The sequence below is a fragment of the Lissotriton helveticus genome, chromosome 3_2, assembly GCF_964261635.1.
Source record: "Lissotriton helveticus chromosome 3_2, aLisHel1.1, whole genome shotgun sequence".
Lineage (NCBI taxonomy): Eukaryota > Metazoa > Chordata > Amphibia > Caudata > Salamandridae > Lissotriton > Lissotriton helveticus.
The window spans coordinates 444743459-444755530 of record NC_136062.1 but is presented as its reverse complement, the minus strand read 5'-3'; positions in this window follow the sequence as shown (position 1 = coordinate 444755530).

Sequence of the window (12072 nt, the reverse complement as noted above, 5' to 3'; positions counted from 1 at the left end):
ACATGACACATGATGACACATGACACCACATGACAACACATGACACATGATGACACATGGCACCACATGACACCACATGACTGACAACAAGTGAAGTCACATGGCACCTCCTGATGACACATGACAACACATGATGACATATGACACCACATGACGCAAGATGACACATGACAACACATGATACTACATGACACATGACACTACATGACACATGACACCACATGTCACATGACATGTGATGACACATGACACCACATGACAACACATGACACATAATGACACATGACACCACATGACACCACATGACACATGATATCACATGACACATGACACCACATGACACATGATACTACATGACACATGACATCACATGACATATGACACCACATGACACATGACACCACATGATACCACATGACACATGACACCACATGACACATGATACATGACACCACATGACACCACATAACAACTGACACCACAATACAACTGACACATGACACCACATGACACGACATGACACCACATGACTAACGACACATGACGTCACATGGCACCACATGACGACACATGACAATACATGATGACACATGACACCACATGACAACATATGACACATGATACTACATGACACCACATGACACATGACACGTGATGACACATGACACCACATGACAACACATGACACCACATGACACCACATGATTGACAACACGTGACATCACATGGCACCACATGATGACACATGACAACACATGATGACACATGACACCACATGACACCACATGACACAAGATGACACATGATTACACATGACATATGACACCACATGACACATGACACATGACAGCACATGACACCACATGACACCACATGACACCACATGACTGATGACACATGACTTCACATGGCACCACATGATGACACATGACAATGCATGATGACACATGACACCACATGACGCAATATGACATGACAACAAATGACACATGACACTATATGACACATGACACATGATGACACATGACACCACATGACAACACATGACACATGATGACACATGGCACCACATGACACCACATGACTGACAACAAGTGAAGTCACATGGCACCTCCTGATGACACATGACAACACATGATGACACATGACACCACATGACACAAGATGACACATGACACATGACATATGACACCACATGACACATGACACATGATAGCACATGACACCACATAACACCTGACACATGATACCACATGACACATGACTCATGACATCACATGACACATGACACCACATGACACATGACATCACATGACAACACATGACACATGACATCACATGACACATGACGATACATGACACATGATACCACATGACACCACATGATACCACATGACACCACATGACTGATGGCACATGACACATGACGTCACATGGCACCACATGACAACACATGATGACACATGACACCACATGACACATGACACCACATGATACCACATGACACATGACACATAAAACCACATGATGAAATATGACACCACATGATGCAAGATGACACATGATGACACATGACACATGACACCACATGACACCACATGATACCACATGACACATGATGACACATGACACCACATGACAACATGTGTCATGTAGTGTCATGTGTCATGTGTTGTCATGTGTCATCTTGCGTCATGTGGTGTCATGTGGTGTCATGTGTCATGTAATGAGTGGAGTGGAGAGGTGTGGCTCACTGGTTAGAGGCGGCAGACCTGTAAGCAGAGAACGGCCAGGGACCAGGGTTCAATTCCCGACGCGGCAGGGTCTTGGACCAGGGTCAATGGACTCAATAAATCTCGCCTCGGTGCCTACTCTAACCAGGGAACACACTCGGTAACTCTGGGCATTAAGCTTGCCTCATCTCTACAACGGCCCCCCACAGACGCCGGGGATGCCTGGTTTCACCTTGGAGATACCCAGAAAGGGACCATTTCACAGGGAAAACCAGGACGGGTTCCCCAGCGGTCTACAGCGCCAGGACACTCGGGTAGAGTAACAGTGCGCTTTACAAGTATCCCACATTTACATGACACATGATACCACATGACACCACATGACTGATGACACATGACGTCACATGGCACCACATGACGACACATGACAATACATGATGACACATGACATCACATGATACCACATGACACATGACATTACATGACACATAAAACCACATGACACCACATGACCGACAACACATGACGTCACATGACACCACATGATACCACATGACACATGACACCACATGACACATGATACATGACACCACATGATACCACATAACAACTGACACCACAATACAACTGACACATGACACCACATGACCCGACATGACACCACATGACTAACGACACATGACGTCACATGGCACCACATGACGACACATGACAATACATGATGACACATGACACCATATGACAACACATGACACATGATACTACATGACACCACATGACACATGACACGTGATGACACATGACACCACATGACAACACATGACACCACATGACACCACATGATTGACAACACGTGACATCACATGGCACCACATGATGACACATGACAACACATGATGACACATGACACCACATGACACCACATGACACAAGATGACACATGATTACACATGACATATGACACCACATGACACATGACAGCACATGACACCACATGACACCACATGAAACCACATGACTGATGACACATGACTTCACATGGCACCACATGATGACACATGACAATACATGATGACACATGACACCACATGACACAAGATGACATGACAACAAATGACACATGACACTATATGACACATGACACATGATGACACATGACACCACATGACAACACATGACACATGATGACACATGACACCACATGACACCACATGACTGACAACAAGTGAAGTCACATGGCACCTCCTGATGACACATGACAACACATGATGACACATGACACCACATGACACAAGATGACACATGACACATGACATATGACACCACATGACACATGACACATGATAGCACATGACACCACATAACACCTGACACCACATAACACCTGACACATGACACCACATGACACATGACTCATGACATCACATGACACATGACACCACATGACACATGACATCACATGACAACACATGACACATGACATCACATGACACATGACGATACATGACACATGACACCACATGACACCACATGATACCACATGACACCACATGACTGATGGCACATGACACATGACGTCACATGGCACCACATGACAACACATGATGATACATGACACCACATGACACATGATACCACATGATACCACATGACACATGACACATGAAACCACATGATGAAATATGACACCACATGATGCAAGATGACACATGATGACACATGACACATGACACCACATGACACCACATGATACCACATGACACATGATGACACATGACACCACATGACAACATGTGTCATGTAGTGTCATGTGTCATGTGTTGTCATGTGTCATCTTGCGTCATGTGGTGTCATGTGGTGTCATGTGTCATCATGTATTGTCATGTGTCATCATGTGGTGCCATGTGATGTCATGTGTTGTCGGTCATGTGGTGTCATGTGGTTTTATATGTCATGTAATGTCATGTGTCATGTGGTATCATGTGGTGTCATGTGTCATCATGTATTGTCATGTGTCATCATGTGGTGCCATGTGATGTCATGTGTTGTCGGTCATGTGGTGTCATGTGGTTTTATGTGTCATGTAATGTCATGTGTCATGTGGTGCCATGTGATGTCATGTGTCATAAGTAATGTGGTGTCATGTGGTGTCATGTGTCATGTAATGAGTGGAGTGGAGAGGTGTGGCTCACTGGTTAGAGGCGGCAGACCTGTAAGCAGAGAACAGCCAGGGACCAGGGTTCAATTCCCGACGCGGCAGGGTCTTGGACCAGGGTCAATGGACTCGATAAATCTCGCCTCGGTGCCTACTCTAACCAGGGAACACACTCGGTAACTCTGGGCATTAAGCTTGCCTCATCTCTACAACGGCCCCCCACAGACGCCGGGGATGCCTGGTTTCACCTTGGAGATACCCAGAAAGGGACCATTTCACAGGGAAAACCAGGACGGGTTCCCCAGCGGTCTACAGCGCCAGGACACTCGGGTAGAGTAACAGTGCGCTTTACAAGTATCCCACATTTACATGACACATGACACCACATGACACCACATGACTGATGACACATGACGTCACATGGCACCACATGACGACACATGACAATACATGATGACACATGACATCACATGATACCACATGACACATGACATTACATGACACATAAAACCACATGACACCACATGACCGACAACACATGACGTCACATGGCACCACATGATGACACATGACAATACATGATGACACATGACACCACATGACACCACATGATGCAAGATGACACATGACAACACATGACACATGACACTACATGACACATGACACCACATGACACATGACACATGACACGTGATGACACATGACACCACATGACAACACATGACATATGATGACACATGACACCACATGTCTGACAACACATGACGTCACATTGCACCACATGATGACATATGACAATACATGATGACACATGACACCACATGACACCACATGACACATGATGACACATGACATATGACACCACATGATACATGACACATGACAGCACATGACATCACAATATATCTGACATCACATAACACCTGACACATGACACCACATGACACCACATGACACATGATATCACATGACATATGACACCACATGACACATGACATCACATGACAACACATGACACATGATATCTCATGACACATGATGATACATGACACATGACACCACATGACACCACATGACACCACATGATACCACATGACACCACATGACTGATGGCACATTACACATGACGTCACATGACACCACATGATACCACATGACACATGGTGACACATGACACCATATGACACCACATGACTGACAACACGTGACATCGCATGGCACCACATGATACCACATGACACATGACACCGCATGATACATGACACCACATGGCACATGACATCACATGACACATGACACCATATGACACATGACAAGACATGACATATGACACCACATGACTGACAACACATGACGTCACATGGCACCACATGACATCACATGACAATACATGATGACACAAGACACCACATGACACCACATGACTGACAACATATGACAACACATGACACCACATGACACATGATGACACATGACATATGACACCGCATGACACATGACAGCACATGACAGCACATGACACCACATGACTGACGACACCTGACGTCACATGGCACCACATGATGACACATGACAATACATGATGACACATGACACCACATGACACCACATGACACATGACATCACATGACACATGACACCACATGACACATGACATCACACGACAACACATGACACATGATATCACATGACACCATATGACTGTTGGCACATGACATATGACGTCACATGGCACCACATGACATCATATGACATCACATGATAACACATGATACCAAATGACACCACATGATACCACATGACACATGATGACACATGACACCACATGACACCACATGACTGACATGTTACATCACATGGCACCACATGATGACACATGACAACACATGATAACACATGACACATGATGACACATGACACCACATGATGGACAACACATGATGTCACATGGCACCACATGACACCACATGACACAAGATGACACATGATGACACATGACATATGACACCACATGACACATGACACATGACACCACATGACACCACATGACACAAGATGACACATGATGACACATGACATATGACACCACATGACACATGACACCACATGACACCACATGACACATGACATCAAATGACATCACATGACACATGACACTACATGACACGACACCACATGACACATGATACTACATGACACCACATGACACATAACATCACATGACACATGACACCACATGACACATGACAAGACATGACACATGACACCACATGACTGATGACACATGATGTCGCATGGCACCACATGACGACACATGACAATACATGATGACACATGACACCACATGACACCACATGACTGACAACACGTGATGTCACATGGCACCACATGATGACACATGACAATACATGATGACACATGACACCACATGACAACACATGACACATGACACTACATGACATCACATGACACATGACACGTAATGATACATGACACCACATGACAACACATGACACTACATGACACCACATGACTGACAACACGTGACATCACATGGCACCACATGATGACACATGATGACACATGACACAACATGATACCACATGATACAAGATGACACATGATTACACATGACATATGACACCACATGACACATGATACCACATGACACCACATGACACCACATGACTGATGACACATGACGTCACATGGCACCACATGATGACACATGACAATACATGATGACACATGACACCACATGACGCAAGATGACATGACAACAAATGACAAATGACACTACATGACACATGACACATGATGACACATGACACCACATGACAACACACGACACATGATGACACATGACACCACATGATACCACATGACTGATAACAAGTGACATCACATGGCACCACATGATGACACATGATGACACATGACACCACATGACACAAGGTGACACATGACACATGACATATGACACCACATGACACATGACACATGATAGCACATGACACATGATACCACATGACACATGACATCACATGACAACACATGACACATGACATCCCATGACACATGACGATACATGACACATGACACCACATGACACCACATGATACCACATGACACCACATGACTGATGGCACATGACACATGACGTCACATGGAACCACATGACAACACATGATGACACATGACACCACATGACACATGATACCACATGACACATGACACCACATGATACCACATGACACATGATGACACATGAAACCACATGATGAAACATGACACCACATGACACAAGATGACACATGATGACACATGACACATGACACTACATTACATGACACCACATGATACATGACATCACATGACACCACATGATACCACATGACACATGATGACACATGACACCACATGACAACACATGACATGACACCATGTGACATGACACAACATGATGACACATGACACCACATGACACCACATGACACCACTTCACACATGATGACACATGACGACACATGCCATCACATTACACCAAATGACATATGACACCACATAATACATGACACATGACACCACATGACATATGACAACACATGACACCACTAGACACATGATGACACATGACACCATGTGACACATGACACAACATGATAACACATGATACCACATGACAACACATTAAACCACATGACACCACATGACATAACACATGACACCACATGACACAAATTGACATATGACACACCATGACATTACATTACACATGACACCACATGACTGATGACACATGAGGTCACATGGCACCACATAACACCACATTTCTGACAACACGTGACGTCACACGGCACCACATGATGATACATGACAACACATGATGACACAAGACACCACATGACACCACATGACACAAGATGACATATGATGACACATGACATATGACACCATATGACACATGACACATGACAGCACATGACATCACATAACATCTGATACCACACGACACCTGACACATGATACCACATGACACCACATGACACATGATATCACATGACACATGACACATGACATCACATGACAACACATGACACATGATATCACATGACACATGATGATACATGACACATGACACCACATGACACTACATGATACCACATGACACCACATGACTGATGGCACATTATACATGACGTCACATGACACCACATGATACCACATGACACATGATGACACATGACACCACATGACACCACATGACTGACAACACGTGACATCACATGGCAGCACATGATGACACATGACAACACATGATGACACATGACACCACATGACACAAGATGACACATGATGACACATGACATATGACACCACATGACTCATGACACATGACAGCATATGATACCACATAACACCTGACACCATATGACACCCGACACATGATACCACATGACACCATATGACACATGACATCACATGACACATGACACCACATGACACATGACATCACATGACACATGACACCACATGACAATACATGATACCACATGACACCACATGACTGATGGCACATGACACATGACATCCGTCACATGGCACCAAATGACATCACATGACAACACATGATGACACATGACACCACATGACACCACATGATACCACATGACACATGATGACACATGACACCACATGACAACTCATGACACCACTTGACACATGATGGCACATGGCACCACATGACGACACATGACACCATATGACAACACATGACACATGACGACACATGATACCATGTGACAAATGACACAACATGACAACACATGACATGACACATGATACCACATGATAACACATGAAACCACATGACACCACATGACATAATACATGACACAAGATGACACATGACATATGACACCACATGACACATGACAGCACATGACACCACATGACACATGACATCACATGACACATGACACCACATGACACATGACACCACATGACCCCACATAACAACTGACACCACAATACAACTGACACATGACACCACATGACACATGGCATCACATGACACATGACACCACATGACAAGACATGACACATGACACCACATGACTGATGACACATGACGTCACATTGTACCACATGATGACACATGACAATATATGATGACAAATGACACCACATGACACCACATGACGCAAGATGACACATGACAACACATGACACATGACACTACATGACACATGACACCACATGACACATGACACCACATGACACATGACACGTGATGACACCACATGACACATGACACCACATGACTGACACATGACGTCACATGGCACCACTTGATGACACATGACAATACATGATGACATATGACACCACATGACACCACATGACGCAAGATGACACATGACAACACATGACAACATATGACACCACATTACACCACATGACACATGATACCACATGACACATGATGGCACCTGGCACCACATGCAGACACATAATACCACATGACATAACACATGACACCACATGACACCACATGATACCACATGACACATGACATTACATGACACATGACACCTCATGACACCACATGACTGATGACACATGACGTCACATGGCAATACATGATGACACATGACACCACATGATACCACATGACTCATGACATTACATGACACATGACACCACATGACAACACATGACTGACGACACATGACGTCACATGGCACAACATGACACATGACAACACATGATGACATATGACACCACATGACGCAAGATGACACATGACAACACATGACACTACATGACACATGACACTACATGACACCACATGACTGATGACACATGACGTCACATGGCAATACATGATGACACATGACACCACATGATACCACATGACTCATGACATTACATGACACATGACACCACATGACAACACATGACTGACGACACATGATGTCACATGGCACAACATGACACATGACAACACATGATGACATATGACACCACATGACACAAGATGACACATGACAACACATGACACTACATGACACATGACACCACATGACACATGACACCACATGTCACATGACACGTGATGACACATGATACCACATGACACCACATGACACATAACATCACATGACACATGACACCACATGACACATGATACTACATGACACATGACATCTGACACCACATGACACATGACACAACATGATACCACATGACACATGACATCACATGACACATGACACATGACACCCCATGACACCACAAGACACCACATAACAACTGACACCACAATACAACTGACACATGACACCACATGACACAACATGACACCACATGACTAACGACACATGACGTCACATGGCACCACATGACGACACATGACAATACATGATGACACATGACACCACATGACAACACATGACAGATGATACTATATGACATCACATGACACATGACACGTGATGACACATGACACCACATGACACATGACAAGACATGTACATGACACCACATGACTGACGACACATGACGTCACATGGCCCCACATGATGACAAATGACAATACATGATGACACATGACACCACATGACAACACATGACACATGACACTACATGACACCACATGACACATGACACGTGATGACACATGACACCACATAACAACACATGACACATGATGACACATGACGCCACATGACACCACATGACTGATAACACATGACATCACATGGCACCACATGATGATACATGACAACACATGATGACACAAGACACCACATGACACCACATGACACCACATGACACAAGATGACACATGATGACACATGACATATGACACCACATGACACATGACCGCACATTACACCACATAACACCTGACACCAAACGACACATGACACCACATGACACCACATGACACATGAAATAACATGATACCACATGACAACACATGACACATGATATCACATGACACATGATGATACATGACACATGACACCACATGACACCACATGATACCACATGACACCACATGACTGATGGCACATTACACATGACGTCACATGACATCACATGATACCACATGACACATGATGACACATGACACCACATGACACCACATGACTGAAAGCACATGACGTCACATGGCACCACATGATGACACATGACAACACATGATGACACATGACACCACATGATGGACAACACATGATGTCACATGGCACCACATGACACCACATGACACAAGATGACACATGATGACACATGACATATGACACCACATGACACATGACACATGACACCACATGACACAAGATGACACATGATGACACATGACATATGACACCACATGACACATGACACCACATGACACCACATGACACATGACATCACATGACATCACATGACACATGACACTACATGACATGACACCATATGACACATGACACTACATGACACCATATGACACATAACATCACATGACACATGACACCACATGACACATGACAAGACATGACACATGACACACATGATGACACATGACATATGACACCACATGACACATGACACCACATGACACCACATGACACATGACATCACATGACATCACATGACACATGACACTACATGACACGACACCATATGACACATGACACTACATGACACCACATGACACATAACATCACATGACACATGACACCACATGACACATGACAAGACATGACACATGACACCACATGACTGATGACACATGACGTCGCATGGCACCACATGACGACACATGACAATACATGATGACACATGACACCACATGACACCACATGACTGACAACACGTGATGTCACGTGGCACCACATGACGACACATGACAATACATGATGATACATGACACCACATGACAACACATGACACATGACACTACATGACACCACATGACACATGACACGTAATGATACATGACACCACATGACAACACATGACACTACATGACACCACATGACTGACAACATGTGACATCACATGGCACCACATGATGACACATGATGACACATGACACAACATGATACCACATGATACAAGATGACACATGATTACACATGACATATGACACCACATGACATATGACAGCACATGACACCACATGACACC